The sequence below is a fragment of the Arachis ipaensis genome, chromosome B10, assembly GCF_000816755.2.
Source record: "Arachis ipaensis cultivar K30076 chromosome B10, Araip1.1, whole genome shotgun sequence".
Taxonomy (NCBI): domain Eukaryota; kingdom Viridiplantae; phylum Streptophyta; class Magnoliopsida; order Fabales; family Fabaceae; genus Arachis; species Arachis ipaensis.
The window spans coordinates 86,300,243-86,321,952 of record NC_029794.2 but is presented as its reverse complement, the minus strand read 5'-3'; positions in this window follow the sequence as shown (position 1 = coordinate 86,321,952).

Here is a 21,710-nt window from a genome sequence, read left to right as displayed (position 1 = left end):
TTCCAGCACTTTACTTTCTTGTACTTTCTATTCCCTGCATTTTACTTTCCAGCACTTTATTTTCCTGCACTTTACTTTTATGTCATTTACTTTCCTTGCACTTTAATGCTTTCTTTTAATTTTTAGTCATTTACATTCCTTGTTTGATTATCACTCCAATATGAACTGTCTAACTAGAATAATTAACTAACTATTGATTGCTTAATCCTTTAATCCTCGTGGGATCGACCTCACTCTTAGAGAGTTATTATTTGACGAGAATTCGCTATACTTGCCGAAGGAAATTTTTGTAGAGACACATTAAATTCTCATGATCAAGTTTTTGGCACCGTTGCTGGGGATTAATTGTGATTAACAAACTACTAGTTGGTTGATTATCTAGATTAGTCATTTTTCTTTTGTTTTTGTTCATTTGATCTCTTTTGTTTCTTTATTTTCTTGTGCTAACTAACTGTTTGTGATATTCCCTCACTAAGAATCCCTCATTTGTGACAAGGGGATTCCAATTTGTTTTGGTGATTGTGTTAGTTATAGAGAATTTGCAAGAAATAATGGAGTATCCATCATATTTTGGTTAATCAAATTTCATGGGAAACTTTCCACCACCACAAAATAATTCACGTTATTATACTTATGGTGGGTGGGAGTATCGAGAACATGAAATAGGGTGCTTCCCAGGGCCACAAAATGGTCCATATTTTGATGAGTGTAATCACTACTCATGTTATGGCTAAGAAGCTCAAAATCAAAGAGATTTCACTCATCCATACCCCATTCATCAAGAGCCATCACCTCTTAATTATCCAACCTCACCTCCTAGTTTTACGTGTCCAAATTCTTTATCACTTGAGCATGCCTCAGCACAAAATTTCTTCCCAAATCCATACAATTCATTTCATCATCCACAAAATTCATTTCACTACATACAAGATTCCTTTCACAATCCACAAAACTCATTCCATCACCCACAAAGATGCAACCGCAAAACAACCAATTCTATTCACAAGCTAACTCTAACCAACCACCATAACCTCCCTTAGATATGCTTTCTAGGCAGAATTGTATTATGAAGAGTGCAAAAAAGAGCTAAGNNAAGAGGAGGAAAGGAAATTTAGAGAAAAATTGGAAAAAGAAAGAAGGGACTATGAAGAAGAAATGAGAAACTTAGCACAATTCTATGCTAAAAATCCAACCACTCTCTTTCCTTGGCTAAAGGAAGAATGCAATACCACAAGAAGAGTAGTGCTAAGCAAGGAGGATGAAGATCAAATGGTGGGTACAAGGGCAGAATTGGAAAAACAAGAAAAAGAGGCACCCATACCAAGTGAGATTCCTATGAAGAAGGAGGAGGTTGTGAGAGTATATAAGCCCAAAGCTCCATACCCAAAGAGGCTACTAAAGGTGAAAAAGGAACATGCAAACTCACTCCCAAAGAATGCAACGCAAGACCTTAAAGAAGAAAGGGAGGAAGTCAATCAAGGGAGTCTGATGAACGAGAATTGTTGTCGGTAAGGAATTTCACAAAGTATTTACGTTGCAAGTATAGCTCCAAACCAACAAACAACTCTCGCATCAAATTAAATTTTAGGTTGTCACAAAGAACAAACCCCAAATAAGAAATAAGCAGAGTATTTGGACTCTAGGTCGTCTCCCTAGGAAGCAATGTAGTGCATGCGTATTGGCTATGATGGGGTAAAAAGGGGGGTTTTGTTTATGAGATAGCAAGAAAGTAAATTGAGTGAGTAAGTAGAGAAAACAAAATAAAGAACTCTTGGCTAAGACTTGGGTACATGAGATCACCATCCTAGTTAACAAACCAATTATTGACAATTATGAGAGGCCAACCCATTAAGTCTACTTCTCGAAGCCTTATGTACGTAACATTTACTCCTAAGCTTGAAGTATGTCAAATAGGCTTGATCACATCCACCCCTAAGTCCTAACCTACCTACTAATTGGCTTAGTAGTGGGTTAGCGTCAATAGGCTTCAAATTGATCACCCAGGGTTCTCAGATCACCAAATCCATTATGCCCAAAAACTCAAGATCACTCAAGTCCCTTGGCTTAGGCCAAAAGTTGACAAAACTACTCAAAAACTAAAGAGAGCATTTCATCAAACACTTAGAATGCGATAAAAGTCAACATCATAAATTGCAAGGATACTAAAATCTACCACTATTAACTGCAAGAAAGGGAGATCACAACTCAATTCATCAATCAAAGAAATATCAACATCAAAATTGCATTAAATGTAAACAAATCCAACATGAGTCATCATCACAAAAGTGAGCAAAATGAGAAATTAACATAAAAATTAAGAGAGTCAAGATGTAGAGATGAGAAATTATCAACGAAGGAAGATGAGATCAAGTAATCAAACATGAAATTAAAATAATCCTAACCTAATTCTAGAGAGAAAAGGGAGCTTCTCTCTCTAGAAAACTAACTAAAGGATCATGTTGGCTAAACTAATTGCTCCCCCCTTTGCTTGGACTTCAATTTTGCATGAAATACACTCAGAAACAAGTTGGATTTGGGCCTGGGCAGCTTAGAAATCGCCCCCAGCATTTTGCCTTCAAGTGGGCCACGTGAGAGTATCGGCGCGTGCGCGTTGATTGGTAAATTCTCAATCTCCGCGGACGCAGCATTTACGCGTGCGCGTCTATAGGTGAAACCGCTTTTGCGCGTGCGCGTCCTTTGCTGCATTCCCAATCTTTGTTTCTTCATGCATTCTACCTTTTTGTATGCTTTTCTCCTCATTTCATCCATCCAATATTTGCCTTATGGACCTGAATTCACTCATCAAACACATCAAGGCATCAAATGGAATTAAAGTGAATTAAAATCACCAATTTAGGGCCTAAAAAGCACGTTTTTATACTTAAGCAAAATTCAAGGGAGAATTACAAAACCATGCTATTTCATTGAATAAATGCGAGAAAAGGTGAAAAAGTCTCCCGAAATAAGCACAAGATAAATCACGAAATCGGGGTTTATCAAATGGGAGAATTAGGGGTCGGCGCGAACGCGTACGGTGTGCGTCCGTGCAGGTATGCTGGGCCAGAGGCACAAAAGAGGCCCAGAGTTGGCACAACTCTCGGGTCCTTTGGCCTGGGTGATGCTAAAATGCATCGACGCGCACGCGCACTGTGCGCGTTCGCGTGGATGGTATGAGATTATTGAATGGGCGCGAAGGCGTGAAGTACGCCAACACGTGTATGAAGAAACGGGGAGTGGCACGGACGCGTTCAGCATGCGTCCGCGTGAGTCGAGACACAGAGTTGGCCCAAAAGTGGCACAACTCTCTGGTCCTTGGCCCAGATAGTTGAGATGAGTAGCCTACGCGCGCGCGCTATTTTCGCTAGCGTGTGGCTTGGGTTTTTCTCTCTCTCTTTTTTTTTTAATGAGTATCAAAAGACCTCATAACTTTCCATCCTTCTCTAAGACTCTAGAACTAGCTAAGGTGCAGGATTAAGCACATTTTTAAACTTAGGGGTTTTTTTCAAACAACTTGAGAAAACTTGCAATTCAAGCAAAAACTCAATTCAAAGATTCATCCCTTATTAAAGCATAGAATGTATAAACACCTTAGTAAGCAAAGAAAAATATACCAAGAAGTAAAGAAACTATATACAATGTAACCTTATTCATTCATTCATTATATCTACAAGAGAATGGAAAGAGTTTACCATGGTGGGGTGTCTCCCACCAAGCACTTTTAGTTTAAGTCCTTAAGTTGGACATTGGGAGGCTTCTTGTCAAGGTGGCTTATGCTTGTATCCATCCTTGAACCTCCAAGAGTGCTTGTCCTTCAATCAGTTGTCAGAAGTTCTAATCTTCTTCATTAAGCTTTGGTGAGGTCCTCCCCAAGACGTGAGCTCCCAGAATTGACTATCATAGGATAGTCCAGGATCCCATATCTTGTCCTCGCACCCATCTTCTAGTTGATTGCCTTGACTTTGTCCGGGCGACGAGAAAATAGAATTCTCATAGAAGCACCAAACTACTCTTCTAGACCCATTTAATTGAGCATTACACCAATCCATGCTCTTCAATTTCGAGCTTCCCACCATAATGAGCCTAGATTTAGAACGCCAACCACTAAACATCCTCCTCTTTCGCTTAATTCCACAAAGAGCCCTAAGTTGGCCATCCATTTCAAGCAAACCATACTCAAGTGGGATAATAAAGCTGAGAGTTAGAAGTTTTACCCACTCAAGCGAAGGATTGGATGACGAATTAGGTGGAGGAGTTCCCAAAGATCTTGATAAAGCATGCTCTACTCCTGTCCATTCTCTTCTAGAGGTTTTCCCCACTTCGCAAGGTTCTTCAAGTTCCTCCTCATGCCAAGCTTCCTCAAGATCATATTCTTCTTCCCCATCACTCTCATCATAGATAGGAGGTATAGTGAAATCTACCTCATCATCAAGTCTAGGCAATTTGGGGAAGGACTCTTCAAACTTGAAAGGATCATATGTTGATTCGAAATCATCATAGATAGGAGCGCCTGTTGCTTGGAATACTTCTCCCTGTTCTTCACCCTCAGTAGGCTTTGGAGGTTTCAAGTCTTCCTCAACCTTGCTTTCTGATCCACTGGGGGAAGGTTCAACAAGATCGTCAAGGGAATTGATCAACATGGGCAAAAAATCACTAGCGATGGAATCCACTTCTTGATCAATTTCCTTCAACTCTCTGTTTACTTCCGCAACATTACTCTTCTCTTCAATATCACCTCCAAACTTCTTGGAAGAGGGTTCTTCAATTCGAGATTCCTTTACGTGCTCAACGTATCCTAAACATCCATCCACTACTTCCTTTTGTTCGCTAATCTCTATCTTCTCCTCTTGTTGTCCTTTTTGCTTCAATTCTCCTTCATCACCATGGAGCTTCAAGTTCATACCCTCACTAAGCTCCTTGATTGTTTCTCCACATTCAACAATGGGGGTACTTATGGTGCATGAACTTAGGTGGGACGTTAAGTGATTCATGACTTCTACGATGCTAGCTATCTTTGCTCTTAGCTCCTTAAACTTAGTTTCATCCTCTTCTTGCCGCCTTAAGATGTGGGATTCAAGGTCTCTCAGTTCCAATATGAAGGCTTCATCGGGAGATGGTGTTGGAAGAGAGAATTCATCGGTTAATGGAAGATTGTTGTAATCGAAAGGTGGTTCATATTGGTGGAGTTCTTGAGGTGGTGTATGTGGAATTTGTGGTTCTTGGAAATATTGGTATTGGGATGGTGGTTATTCTATGTGTGATTCAAATGGTGGTTGATATGGTGTGCATGAATTATGGTCCTGTAGAGTGGAATGGTGGTGTGAGGCTTGTGAGTATGATGTGTAGCTATATTGAGGAATCAGGTCACATGCATATGATGATTGTGGTTGACAACCACAATAAAGGTCATCACACACATTAGATTGATATACGCTAGGATCAGAATTATACCCATAAGAGTTCGTAGGAGGTTGTTTCCATGAAGGTTGTTCATAAGCTTGAGGTTCCTCCCATCCTTGATTCCCAAATCCTTGATGCATATCCTCATTAGAGCTTCCATTTCCTACAATATAGTTTGAACTACACTCATAGCCAAAAGGATGAGAATTCATAATGAAAGAGAAAATAAAAACAAAGAGTAATAAGAAATAAAGAAAATAAAATCCTAACTAGTAAAAAAAAAAACTGGCAAACAAACCAAAGTTCAAGCTATTCACAATATATACAATAGCCAATAACATAGCACCATTGGATCCCCGGCAACGGTGCCATTAATTTGATGAACGAGAATTGTTGTCGGTAAGGAATTTCACAAAGTATTTACGTTGCAAGTATAGCTCCAAACCAACAAACAACTCTCGCATCAAATTAAATTTTAGGTTGTCACAAAGAACAAACCCCAAATAAGAAATAACCAGAGTATTTGGACTCCGGGTTGTCTCCCTAGGAAGCAATGTAGTGCATGCGTATTGGCTATGATGGGGTAAAAAGGGGGTTTTGTTTATGAGACGGGAAGAAAGTAAACTGAGTGAGTAAGTAAAGAAAACAAAATAAAGAACTCTTGGCTAAGACTTGGGTACTTGAGATCACCATCCTAGTTAACAAACCAATTATTGACAATTATGAGAGGCCAACCCATTAAGTCTACTTCTCGAAGCCTTAAGTACGTAACATTTACTCCTAGACTTGAAGTATGTTAAATAGGCTTGATCACATCCACCCCTAAGTCCTAACCTACCTACTAATTGGCTTAGTAGTGGGTTAGCGTCAATGGACTTCAAATTGATCACCCAGGATTCTCAAATCACCAAATCCATTATGCCCAAAAACTCAAGATCACTCAAGTCCCTTGGCTTAGGCCAAAAGTTGACAAAACTACTCAAAAACTAAAGAGAGCATTTTATCAAACACTTAGAATGTGATAAAAGTCAACATCATAAATTGCAAGGATACTAAAATCTACCACTATTAATTGCAAGAAAGGGAGATCACAACTCAATTCATCAATCAAAGAAACATCAACATCAAAATTGCATTAAATGTAAACAAATCCAACATGAGTCATCATCACAAAAGAGAGAAAAATGAGAAATTAACATAAAAACTAAGAGAGTCAAGATGTAAAGATGAGAAATTATCAACGAAGCAAGATGAGATCAAGTAATCAAACATGAAATTAAAATAATCTAACCTAATCCTAACCTAATTCTAGAGAGAAGAGGGAGCTTCTCTCTCTAGAAAACTAACTAAAGGCTCATGTTGGCTAAACTAATTGCTCCCCCCTTTTCTTGGACTTCAATTATGCATGAAATACACTCAGAAACAAGTTGGATTTGGGCCTGGGCAGCTCAAAAATCGCCCCAGCGTTTTGCCTTCAAGTGGGCCACGTGAAAGTATCGGCGCGTGCGCACCATGTGCGCGTGCGCATCGATTTGAAAATTCTCAACCCGCGCGGACACGGCGTGTACGCGTGCGCGTCTATAGGTGAAACCGCTTTTGCACGTGCGCACCTGGTGCGCGTGCGCGTCCTTTGGTGCATTCCCAATCTTTGTTTCTTCATGCATTCTCCTTTTGTGTATGCTTTTCTCCTCATTTCTTCCATCCAATATTTGCCTTATGGACCTGAATTCACTCATCAAACACATCAAGGAATCGAATGGAATTAAAGTGAATTAAAATCACCAATTTAGGGCCTAAAAAGCACGTTTTTATACTTAAGCAAAATTCAAGGGAGAATTATAAAACCATGCTATTTCATTGAATAAATGCGAGAAAAGGTGACAAAATCCCCCAAAATAAGCACAAGATAAATCACAAAATCAGGGTTTATCAGAGTCCACACTCCAATAAAACAGAGAGTTGCCTAAAGGGTGAGTTCATTGAACCACCAATTCAAGAAGCTCTTGATGAAGAGGATACCAACCAGCACACAACAACCAAGTCTTGAAATCAAGGTGGCAAAGGCAATCGACAGGAGAACTAAAAAGAGGATTGTGACCGAGAAACAATTGACTATATCCATGAAAAAGAGAGGGTCAAAGAACAATCCAAACCCTGCTCCAACAAGCAAGTTCACTCAAGCTAACAACAAAAGAAATCTTGTTGGGAGGCACTCAAAATAGGGGACATCAACTTACTCTTCTTTCCCCTTGAGGTCATTCCTCTTAACTAACTGGAAGAAGAGGAAGAAAGTCATGAACAACATGTTAATCTAATGACATTAAAAGAGCACTTGTTGGGAGGCAACCCAACCGTAGGTAACATTTCCTTTCTTTGCTTTGTGTATTTTCAATAATTTGGCATATGATTGCATTCTAAGTTTGGTGTTGCCATGCAACAATTTGATTTTCAATCTTTACTGGGTACTTGCATCATTCTAAAATGAAAGTGTCACACTAAGTTTGGTGTTGCCACTTTTTTTTATGCTATGTACCATGCACACCACCTATTCATGCAATCATATTGTCTCTGTTTCTTTCTTGTGCCTTTATTGTATCTTTAATTTTGCTTGCTTAAGCACATGCATTACTAACATTTTATTGTTCTAAGACACTCATGACATATCATTGATGTAGGAAAATTGTCGGTATAGAATTTCTCAATGAAATCTCATTGCAAGTATAGTTCTAAACCAACAATGAATCTTCAATCAAAGTTTAATTTGTTTGTCATAAGTACAAACCCCAATAAAAATAACTGAAGTATTTAAACCTCGGGTCGTCTCTCAAGAAATTACAGGAAAGTGTGTTCATATATTGGTTATGGATTGTATCTTTTGGGGTTTTGGAATAAGAGACAAGAAATATAAATGACAAGAAAGTAAATGAAACTCAAATGGTAAAAAGATCTTGGCAAAGGTTGATGGTTAAGGATCTCTATCCTTGTTACTAACCACAACATGATAATTACAAGGATCAATCCCATTAAGTCATCCTCTAACAATTGAAGGAAAGTCAAATGAGCTTTATCAATCCCAATCCATAAGTCCTAGCCACTCTCTAATTGACTTAGTGAAAGCTAGTGTCAATAGACACCAATTGTCAATCACTTGGACATTAGCAACTCAAGGTCACCTAAGTTACCATCCCAAGCCAAGAACACAAAAATCTACTCTAAAATCCAACCAAGCATTTTATCAAACACTTGGAAGGCATAAAAAGAAAGCATAATAAAATGACAAGAAATATAAAATCTAACACTACCAATTGCAAGGAAATAACAATAACAAAGAAATTAAACAATAAAGGAACATAGAATATGAAATTGCATTAAAGGAAATTAAAATCAACAAAGTGCTCATAGACATGAAAGTAGCAAAATAGAAGAAATAAACAAGAAGAACTAAGAGAGCAAAGATGTAGCAACAAAGAATTGAAATAAAAAGTAAATGGAAACAACAATTAAAACTAGATCTAAGAAAATCTACCCTAATTCTAACCTAAATTCTAAAGAGAAGAGAGAGCTTCTCTCTCTAGAATTCTAACCTAAAACATGATGAAAACTCAAACTAACTCTACTTGGTTCATCCCCTTTCAATCCTTGGGTTCAATGGCATCAGAAATGAGTTGGATTGGGCCCAAAATGAGCTAGAAATTGATGGCCACGAGTTGCTTAAAATGGCCCACACTGATCCTGCAACGCGTGCGGGTGGAACGACGCGTATGTGTCACCAAACGTCCTGGCAACTATGGTAAATTGCATATCATTTTGAAGCCCCGGATGTTAGCTTTCCAACGCAACTGGGACTGCCTAATTCAGACTTCTCTAACTCAAGTTATGATCGATTAAGTGTGAAGAGGTCATGATTGACAGCTTAGCAATATCTTCATGTCTTCATGAATTTTCCCACTTTGCATGCTTTTCTTCCATTTCTTTCAAACCATCCTTGCCTTCAAAACCTTAAATCGCTCAAACAAACATATCAAGGTATCGAATGGGAGGAAGGTGAATTAAATTTAGCAATTTAAGGGCCTAAAAAGCATGTTTTCATTCTTAAGCATAATTAGGAGAAATCCACAAAACCATGCTATTTTAATGAGTAAGTGTAGGAAAAGTTGATAAAATCCACCAAATTTAATACAAGATAATCCATAAAATTGTGGTTTATCAACCTCCCCACACTTAAACATTAGCATGTCCTCATGCTAAGCATAAAGAATGACAAGAAATGGGGGGTATGAACATTTATTTAATGCAATCTATCTACATGAAAGCAACTAAATGCTACTACCTACTTGGTTAAAAGTAAATCAATCTCCCAAGAACATATATAAGCAAGTAGGGCTAAGATAGTATGAGAACTCATGAATTCCACTAATTCAAATCTCAAAATGAAGTACAAATAGACTTGCAAGAAGAAAGCTCATGAAAGCCGGGAACAAGGAATTGAGCATCGAACCCTCACCGGATGTATATCCACTCTAGTGACTCAAGTGTTTAGGGTTGATTCACTCAATTCTCCTCTAATCATGCTTTCTACGATTTGTTTTTCATCTAACAATCAACAATTATTCAATGCATGCATACATATATCATGAGGTCTTTTCATAGGTTGTAATGGGGCTAGGGTCAAGGTAAGGTTATATATAGCTAAGTGAGCTCGAAATTTGAATCTTTGATTAACATAAGCTCTCACCTAACCTACAACCTATACAATTCAAATACAAGCCTAACTACCTATTTTTCACTTTTTCACATACTCATGCATTCTTTCTTTTTATCACAACACATATGCATTGATTGTTATTAATCTTTACTTTGAGGCATTTTGTCCCCTTTTATTGCTTTTTTTTATTTTTTTTCTTTTTCTATATATATATATATATGTGTGTGTGTCTGTATATATTTTTTTCCTTTACCATTTTTTTCAAACTAAAATATATACAAGAGCATCAATGCACATGGTTTAAATATTTAATGTATGAGTATGTACCCAACTCCCAAGATCTTCAATAAAGATACAACACACACCTTTTTCTCAACCAATGTCCCAAGTTTCCCCACACTTAAATGATACAAACACTCACTAGCCTAAGCTAATCAAAGATCCAAATAAGGGACATTTATTGTTTTTCGCTTTAAGGCTTGTAATGTGCTAAATTAAAGAACAAAGTAGGTTAATCATAGGCTCAAAATTGGCTAACAATAGAAGATAAAAGGTAAGGTTTTTTGGGTAAGTGAGCTAATTGAAACAATGGCCTCAATCATATAAATGCATGTATACACAAAATAATAGACATATAGAATCAAACAAATCAAAGATTACAATCATAGAAAGAGAATGATGCACACAAGAAGGAAAAATAGTGGTTATAAGATGTAACTACACAATTAGGTTCAAAACTCACATGCTTATGTGTTCTTAGCTCAAAGACCTTTTCCAAAATGCATTCTTCAAGCAAGTTCAACAAAAATTTTATTCAAATTAGTGAAATACTCTAAAATAATTTTTTGAAAAAGAAATCATCACTCAAACCAAGTAGTCCTAGCAAGAAAGAAATGGTAGAATATGTAAAAATTCTAACTATTATGCAACCTAGCATGCAAATGCAACAACTAATTAATAAAAAAATTAAAAATTGGTGTTGGAAAGGGAAGTTGTTACCCACGGAGGGCGGTCCTCGACCTTCCCACACTTAAAGATTGCACCGTCCTCGGTGCATCCAAAGATGAGCAAGGTGGATGGGTGGCTACAACTGGTGAGTTTCTTCAAAAGATTGTGCGGATGACTTGTTTGTCATCCCATGTAGAAACTTTTCCTTTTCCCCTCTTGGTGGCCAGCTTAAAAGGAGAGAAAAAGAGAGAAAATTAAGCCCACAACAAAGATATCAAAGCAAATAGAACATAGGCGGGGGCTAATGCCAAGTAAGAGTATGGTTCTCAACTACATGGTAGCTACAACATGTAACTGAGAAAACAATATAAGCTAAGGCATATCACAACACTTGATGCAAGAGTAAAATCAAAGCATAAGTAAATGACATAAAGAGCATGTTGACCATCAAGTTCAAACGAGAAAGAGTAGGTCATGAAAGACAATATGAGTTCATATCAATGCACAGAGAATGCAAGAGTCATCAAAGATTAAGCATTGATCTGAAAATTTCATTACCAACAATACCAAACAAGTTAAGAAGCACCAATATAACCAAGAAATTCTCAACAATTGAGTAGGAGAATTCAACACCATTATTAAAATAATAAACTTAGAAAGGAAAAGAAGAACAAGCTATAAGAACAAAATTAAAATGCATTGAATAAAAGTTTGCAAATGCAATAAACAAAAGAAAATAAAATATGAGAAAAATAAAAAGTGAAATTTTTTTCTTTTTTTTAACTTATTTATTTATTATTATTATTATATTTTTTATTTATTATTATTATTATATTTTTTTTTGAAGAGAGGGAAAAGAAGAAAGTAAGAAAGGAAGAAGAGAGAAAAAAAATGTAGAAAGAAAGAAGAAGGAGAGAAGAAAGAAGAAGAAAGGAGAAAGGAGAATAGGGGAAAAAAAACAGGGCGCGAGGCGACACGTAAGCGTCGCCCACACGTGCGCGTGGGAGGCAGCAGGGGCAAGCGACACGTAAGCGTCGTCCATGCGTACACGTGGAATGCAGAAAGTACAGGTGACGCGTACGCGTGGTAGCCAAATTGTGCTGTTCGCACAATACTAGCACCACTCCAGCGCAACTCTCTAGTTTTTGCACTAGAGTCCAAATATGGCACACGACGCGTGCGCGTCGGCCACGCTTACGTGTGACGCGCCATTTTTTTTTTGAAGTTTAAAACAGAAACATGGCATTCTCCTAACCTATAAATATTCTAAATCAACCAAAATTCAAATTTAACAACAAATATTTTGGTTTTATTTTGAAAAGTTTTCAAATACAAAATAAATAAAACTTACACTTCAAGCAAAATACAATTTAACAACAACTATTCTACAACTTAAGGCATAAATCTAATCAAACAAACTAGCAACCAAAACACTAAAACAAGAGTATGCAAAGAAGAAAACTAGCTAACAATGGCAACTCAATTCATTCATTGATTATATATACAAGAGAATGGAAAGAGTTTACCATGGTGCGGTGTCTCCCACCTAGCACTTTTAGTTTAAGTCCTTAAGTTGGACTATTGGGTGGCTCCTTGTCAAGGTGGCTTGTGCTTGAATTCTTCTTGGAACTTGATGTGCGATATTTTGTCGGTATAGAATTTTCCAATAGAATTCCATCGTGAGTATAGTTCTAAACCAACAAGCTATAACGCATCAAACTTAGAAAATGTGTCACCACAATTCAAAATCAATAACCGGGAGTAGAATCCCGGGTCGTTCTCCCTAAGAGTTGCCCTAAGATGCACATCATTGGTTAGGAGTTCTCTTGGTAGTTTGAAGTTGAGTACAAGAAAAGTAAATGAACATGAATCAAAGCAATGAGCAATTAACAATTGATCTAAGGAAAACAAGAACTTAAGCTAGCAAGTGAATGACAATCAATCAATATAAAATCCTTGGCTAGGGTTGAGAATTGGAATTCCTATCCTCATTGCCTCCAACAATTGTGATAAGAATTGGTTATTTCTCCACTTAGTTAACCTCTAAATATGAAGGAAAGTCAAGTGGAGATAATCAATTTGAGTCCACAAGTCCTAGTCAAATCCTAAGGAAAGACTAGAGTTAGTGTCATTCAAATCAATTAGCAATTTCCAATTATCAATCAACAAAAGGCTTTGACAATTCAAGTCCCCAAGCCAAGAGTGAAAATCTACTCTATAGCTATAGTTGACATTTTCTCAAACACTTGGTGAACAAGAATAAAAGGCATTATGAAAATGAGAAGAGAATCTGAATTAAAGTTATCTAATACAAGCATCCAACACAATAAAGCAATTAACAAAAATGAACATGAAATTCCTCAATGCATTAATAGAAATCAATGTAAACAAGATCCAAATCCTAGATCCAAAATAACTAGAGTAAGAAAAACACTCAATGAGAATAAGATCTACAAAGTAGAACAATGTAGAATTGGAATTAAATTCAGATCTAACCAAAGGATCCAAGAGAAATTGAAATTGAGAAAGCCAAAACCTAGAGAGAAGTTAGAGTTTCTCTCTCTACAACCACCAATTCCTAAAAACTAGCTAGAAAATTCTCTAATGTCTATCCCCCTTCCTCCTTGGTCCCTTGGGTCTTTTCCCTCCAGAATTTAGCTCAAATTTGGCCTGGAGCTCTTCAGAAATCGCCAGCCACGATTTCACTAATGAAGTCACGTGCCGAGCGTCACGCGTACGCGTGGGTCACGCGTACGTGTCGTCTGGGTTTCTGCGATCCACGCGTACACGTCGATGAGATTTCTTCCCAGCCACGCGGATGCGTCAACTATTGCATGCCAATCCCAGATCCAAGCTCCCACGTGTGCGCGTCGGCGACGGGTGCACGTCGATGCTAAAGCTCCAAAGCTCCATTTTTCATGCTCCTTCCACTTATGCATGCTTCCTTCCTCTCTTCTAAACCATTCTTGCCCTTATAGACTCTGAAATCACTTCACAAATAGATCACGACATCAAATGGTAATAGAGGGAGATAAAAATATAGCATATTTTAGGCTTAAAAAACATGCTTTCAATCATCAAGGAAAATTAGGAAGGAGACACAAAACTATGCATTTTATATGGATAAGTGTGATAGAATATTGATGAAACCCCCCAAATTCTATAAAAAATAAACCCTAAAATTGGGGTTTATCAGAACTCCCACCAATGCTTGGTTCTCCATTGTGCTCCAAGATTTCCAATGAGTTGCACCAAGTCTTGATGGAGTCCTTCACAAGCTTGGAGCTCCCAAAGTTGATTCTCATATTGTAGTCCAGGGTCCCAAACCTTGTTTTCACACCCATCTTCTAATTGATCATCGTGATTCCATTTGGGTGGTTTAGCCTTGGAATTCTCAAAGAAGCCTCCAAACAACTTCCTAGACCCATGCAATTTAGCTCCACACACATGCAACCATCATGAACGTTGATTTACAATGCCAACCATTAATTATCTCCCTTTTTCTCTTAAAGCCACAAAGAGCTCTAAGTTGATCATCCGTCTCAAGTAAACCATATTCAAGTGGGATAATAAAGCTTAGAGATGAGAGATTTATCCACTTGAATGAAGGGATGGATGGTGATGGCTTGGGGAGAGGTGTCTCCAATGGTCTTGCAAGCTCTACTCCCTTGTGTTCTTGCTTGTCAACTTCCACCTCCTTGCAAGCTTCTTCAATTTCAACCTTTTCCTCTTGGTAACTTCCTTCTAGTTCAATCTCTTCTTCATTGCTTACCAAGGACATGGGAGGTTATGTATCTTCTTCTTTGATCTCAATTTCATGTCCGATGGGAGAGGATTCAATTGTAGATAAGAATTCATCAATGATTGAATCCATCTCTTGACCAACCTCTTCGAAGTCTCCAACTATGATACGCCTTGGAGGTTGTACACCCTCCTCAACATCAATATCAAGCTTCTTGGAAGAGGGCTCCATGATTCTATATTCCCATGGACTTTCAACATCTCCTAAATCTTCAACCACTTCTTCTTCTTCTTTAACAATCATGGCTTCCTCTAATTGTTCTAACACAAAGTAGCATTCCTTATTTTCCACCGGAGTTTCCAATCTCTCCTTCATGCTATGCTCTTCAATTGATTCCCCACATGTGACCATGGGAGTGCTTTGAGTATTAAAACATTGGGAGGCTAATCGATTTACTACCTCGGCCAAAGCGGCCGTAAATTCTAGTACCTCCCTTTTCATCTCTTTTTGCCCTTGAAGAAGAAGACCAAGGGTGTCATCCATTGGAGATTGGGATAGATAGGAGGGTTCATTATTTGGAAGAAAGGGTTCATGATAGGAAGGTGGTTCTTTTTGGTGGAAATATGGAGGTGGTGTATATTGAGGTGGTTCTTGGGAGTAAACGGGTTGGAATTGTTGTGGTTATAAGGATTTTCTTACATAATGGTCACAAGGATGAGGTAGGGGGTGGTTGGTTGTATGATGGATGAGGATCATAGGAATGTATTCGGTAAAAAGGGGCTTGTGAGTATGGTTGATGACTATGTTGATGAGGATGAGGTTCATAGGCATATGGTGATGGTTGTTGATAGACACAAGGAGGTTCACCATAGCCATTTGATTGGTATGCATCATAGAATGGCTCTTGTTCATAGTGCATTGGTGGAGGTTGTTGCCAAGAGGATTGATCATATGCATATGGCTCCTCCCACCTTTGATTGTTCTATCCTTGATGCATATCTTCATTGTAATCTCCACTCCCTACAACATAATTGTAACCAAACTCATAGCCAAAAGGATGAGAATTCATGGTAGTAAGGGAAAATAAAAACAAAAAATAGTAACAAATAAATAGAACAAACTCCTACAACCACCAAAAACTAACAAAGAAGTAAAAGACAAACATATTCACAATATTCACATATATACAATAACTAATAACAAGGCACACATTTGTAATTCCCCGGCAACGGCGCCAAAAATTTGATGTGAGATATTTGTCGATATAGAATTTCACAATAAATTCTCGTTTCAAGTATAGTTCTAAACCAACAACGAATCCTTACATCAAATTTAATATGGTTGTCACAAGTTCAACCCCAATGAAAATAACCGAGAGTATTAATCTCGGGTCGTTCTCCCTAGATATTACAATGAAGTGTTTTGTTATTGGCTACGAAGGAATGTTTTGGGGTTTTTGTAATAACAAACGAGAAATGTAAATAGCAAAAGAAATAAACTAATAACTTAGAAAGCTCTTAGCAAGGAATGAGAACTAGAAGTCCTATCCTCATTATCATCATAAATTGTGACAAGAATTATCCATTGCTCCCACTTAGTTAACCTCTAACTATGAAGGAAAGTCAAGTGGATGGAATTGGCTCTTGTCCACAAGTCCTAGTCAAATCATAGTGAAAGACTAGCTTTAGTGGCATTCAAGTCAACTAGCAACTTCCAATTGTCAATCAACAAAAGAATTTGAGAACTCAAGAGTCTCCAATTACTCAACTCAAGGCAAGAGGAGAGAAATCTAGCTCATAACTAAAAGAAACATTTCATCAAACACCTAATGGGCATAAACATAAAGCATGGTAAATTGCAAGAAATAATAAAAGCTATAACTATCAAAAACAAGAAACCAACAATAGCAAGTAAAGTAAGCACCAAAAGAGTTCATAAACTAAATTGACAAAATAAGAAAATTAACAAGAGAAGTAGAATGAACTAAAGTGCTAGAACAATAAAAATGTAAAGGAAAATAAAATTGAAGGAAGATTGAAATCTAGATCTAAGAAGAAATGGGGATGAGAACCCTAAAATCTAGAGAAAGGAGAAAGCCTCTCTCTCTAGAATTCTAACCTAAAACATGATAAAAACTCAAACTAACTCTACTTGGTTCATCCCCCTTCAATCCTTGGGTTCAATAGCATCAAAAATGGGTTTGGTTCAATAGGAGAAATCCATAAAACCATGCTATTTTAATGAATAAGTGTAGGAAAAGTTGATAAAATCCACCAAATTCAATACAAGATAAAGCATAAAATTGTGATTTATCAATCATAAACCCCATCACCACTGTTTTATTTGTTGCTTGAGGACAAGCAATCATTCTAAGTTTGGTGTGGGAAGGGGAAGAATAGGAGGAAAGTGCCAACAAAAATGAAGATGAACTATAAGGTGGTAAAGTTCATTTTCCTCTTATTTGTTTCCAGTACATTCAATTGCATGATTGTCTATTATTTTCTCTGTATGTATGTGTGTTGTGAATAGGCATAGCTTGATTTTTGAATTGTAACATGTTGCTATGATATCATGATTTCCATCTTGAATTTTGTGAGTTCAAAGCAATTTAGTTTCATGATCATAAACAAACAAGGTCAAGCTAGCAAAAGCTTATAAGTATTGGAAGGCTAGCATGATTACTGTTGCTCAATTGCATTTGAATTCGTTTAATTGAAGTTTTCATCTAGGATATTTTATGAAATTTTTGGAATCATGAAATCCTTGAAAAAGCAAATGCAATTAAGGCAAGAAAAGAAAAAGGGAAAGAATGAGAAAGCTGAAGGCTCTGAGTACCAATGGCAATTCAATTGTCAAGTACTTGTGGTGTTTATGTATCAAGCAAAAAGCTTGAAAACAAAACACTTAGAGTCAAGGCTAGGCTCAAGTGCAAAACACTCCCTCAAAGCTCAAGGCTATGAGCATCATTGATTAGCGAAGTAAAGAAAAGAAACAAATGAGCTAAAAGAGTCCTCTAATTAAATGCTTGTGGTGCTTATGTATCAAGTGGTAATACTTGAAAACAAAGCATTTAGAGTCGTAGTTTTCAACTCATGGTGCAAAGCACCCAAGAAGCTAAGCTAAGAAAAGAATGAAAAGCTTGTTTCAACAAGGAAGGAACATAAAGAAAAAGATTTCATAAATTGAGCTAGATAGAAGCATCAATCATTTGAATTTCTTTTGTGATTGTAGCATGCATAAGAAACTAGCCAACCATGAACATCAACTTGCTATTCTTCTCACCTTGGATTTTCAAACTTTATTGCATGATTTTTTGTTTGCTTGAGGACAAGCAAAGTTTAAGTTTGGTGTTGTGATGACTGTGCATCATATTATGTTTTTCTATGCTTTTTCATATCAAAATTTAATTAATCAAGCTTAATTATTGAGTGTTTTTGTGCTTAAATCATAGATTACTTTCATCCCTTTGAGTTTTATCTATTTTGTAGAAAATGGTGGAAAAAGAAATAAAAAGCACATAAGAAGCATGAAAGAAGAAAAGAGCTTAAAGGCTGAAGCAGAGAAGAAACAGAGGAGAGCGCCTTTGGCGCTACGCTTACCAAAAGCGCTTCATAATCAGGGAAGCACCTTTGGCGCTACACTTTTCTCAAAAGCGTTGCACAACACAAGAGAGGGCCTTTGGGGCTACGTTATTCCAAGAGCGCCTGCGACATGGAAACTGGAAAATTCGCCAGTGACGCGTACGCGTGGGTGATGTGTACGCATGAATGTGATAATTTTGAAAAACCACACATACGCGTGGGTGACGCATACGTGTAGAAGAGGGCCCTCGACGCTAACACTACGTCTTTGACGCTGATGAACTGAAGATTGATGGTTTAGAATTCACAATAAATTCTCGTTGCAAGTATAGTTTCTAAACCAAGCAATAATCCTTTCATACAAAAACTCGTTTGTCACTTAAGCAAACCCAATAAAATTGATAACCGAAGTATTGAAACCTCGGGTCGTCTTCTCAAGGAATTGCAGGGAGGTATGATTTATTATTGGTTATGTAAAAAGATATATTTTTGGGTTTTTGAAAGGTTGAACAAGGAAAATAAATTGCAAGGAATTAAATTAATAATTGTAAAAACGCTTGGCAAATAATTATGAAAACTGGACGTCCTATCCTTGTTATCCTTATCAATTATGATGAGAATTAGATTTTGCTCCCACCTGATGAACCTCGAAGTATGAAGGTAAGTTAAGTGGATAAATCAATTTGATTCTTAAAGTCCTAGTCAACTCCTAAGGAAAGACTAGAGTTATAGGAATTCGAATCAATCAGCAGAGATAACAATTATCAATCATAATGAGTTTGATAACTCAAGAGTCTCCAATTAATCAATTAAAGCCAAGAATACACAAAGCTAAATAAAAATCATAAACCTGAAATACCTCAAATTGTATTAAATAGAAAATCAATCTAAACATAAAGAGTTCATAAACCACATTGAGAAAATAAATAAAAGGAACATTGAACCTGTAATTGAAGAAAATGAAATCCTAATCCTAAGAAAAATCCTAATCTAAATCCTAAGAGAGAGGAGAGAGCCCCTCTCCGTAGAAACTACATCTAAACCTAAAATTATGAATTATGAAAAACTTATTGAGTCTCTGCATGTTCTCTGACTTTAATCTGTGTTTCTGGGCCAAAAACTGGGTCAAAACACGGCCCAAAATCACCCCAGCGTTTTCTGAGTTTTCTGCAGATCGCACATGTTACGCGTACGCGTCGGTCACGTGCACGCGTCGCTGGTTGTTTTTGGCGTGTCACGCGTTCGCGTCAAGCACGCGCTCGTGTCGCTTTGCAGAATTCCAATCTATGCGTACGTGTCAGGCACGCGCACGCGTCACTGCAATTTCTCCATTTCGCGCGGTCACGTGAGCTATGCGTCCGCGTCACTTCTCGCTGGTCATCTCCTTAGTTTCTTGCGTTCCTTCCATTTTTGCGAGCTTCCTCTCCATTCTCTAAGCCATTCCTGCCCTATGAAGCCTGAAACACTTAACACACGGATCACGGCATCGAATGGTATAAGGGAGAACTAAAATATACAATTAAAAGACTTCTAGAAAGCATGTTTTCAATCATAGCATAAAACTAGGAAGGAATTGTAAATTCATGCAAATCATATGAATAAGTGAGTGAAGAGTTGATAAAAACCACTCAAATCAGTACAAGATAAACCATAAAATAATGGTTCATCAAACTCCCCACACTTAAACATTAGCATGTCCTCATGCTTAGCTTAAGGAGATAAAATAAATGAGTAGGGAAAAATATGACTCAGGCAATGCAACCTATGTATATGAATGCAACTATATACTAAAATTATTCTATCTACTTGGTTAAAAGCAAACAAGCTCTCTAAGACAAATACAAACCAAATTCCACTAATTCAAATCATACAATAAAAACAAGTAAACTTGTAAGAAGACAGCTCATGAAAGTAGGGAACATAGAATCAAGCACTAAACCCTCACTGGCAGTGTATATCACTCTAACTCTCAAGTGTCTATGGTCAATCACTCTACTCTTCCCTAGTCATGCTTTCTAAACCTTGTTCTTCATCTAACCAATCAACAAATATTTAGCACATCAATGCAAACATCATAAGGTCTTTTTAGGGTTGTAATGGGGCTGAGGTAAAGGTAAGGATGCATGTATGGCCAAGTGAGCTAAAATATGAATCCTTGACTAACCTAAGCTCTTACCTAACACACACACACACTCTATGTAATGCTAAAATCACACCTAGCTACCCATAATTCCCACTTTTGCATCACATACTCATGTACCAAATCTTTTATTTTACTTTTATCATATGTGCATTGATCTTTTATTAAAGCTTAACATTGGGGTGATTTTGTCCCCTTATTTATTTACTTATTTATTGAATTTTTTTTTGAAAAATAAACATAACTTATCAATGCACATGGATTTTCCATTATTTTTTTATTTTGGTTTTTTTTTCATGAGTAGGTTTCCAAATTCCCAATATTAAAATAAATTAGAAACATAACACATTCCCTTATTCACCCATGTTCCCACAGTTTCCCCACACTTAATTGATATACAATCTCTAACTTAAGCTAACCAAAGATTCATTTGGGGTGATTAATTATTTTTCTGCTTAAGGTTAGTGATGTGGTTATAGAATAGAAGGGGATTAAAAAGCTCAAAGTGGCTAACAAGGGTGACATAAAAGGGTAGGCTTATTTGGGATAACTGAGCAAAAACAAGTAATGGCCTCAATCATATGCAAGCATGTAAATACACTAAATAAGGGACATATAGAATGGAACAAAGCAAAGATTGCAATCATAGAGAAGAAAACACACAAGAAAAAATATTATGGTTAAATAATGTAATCATGTAATTAAGCTCAAATCTCACAGGTTGTGTGTTCTAGCTTTAAAAACCATGTTCCAATTTACAATCTTCAAACAAGTTTTAACACAAAAAATTTAATTTAAATTAGTGAAAAATAAGGTCTTGAAAAGAAACTTATTACTTTAACCAAGCGGTGGTAAAATATGCACAAAATCAAGAAAATATGCAATCAAACATGTAAATGCAACGATGAACTAATAAAGAAAATAAGACATTGGTGTTGAGAAGAAAATAACTGACCTATGGAGATCGGTATCGACCTCCCCACACTTAAAGATTTTACCGTCCTCGGTGCATGCTAAGATGTGCAAGTGGAAGGGTTGCTTCAACTATTGCTTTTCTTCCAGAGAATGTGCAGATGGACTTGTTTGTCTCCCTATTTAGAAGCTTTCCCTTTTCCTTCTTTGGTGGCCATCCTGAAAGAAGAGGAAAAGAAGAAAAGTAACCCAGAAATAAAGATAAGAAAATAAATACAATATGGG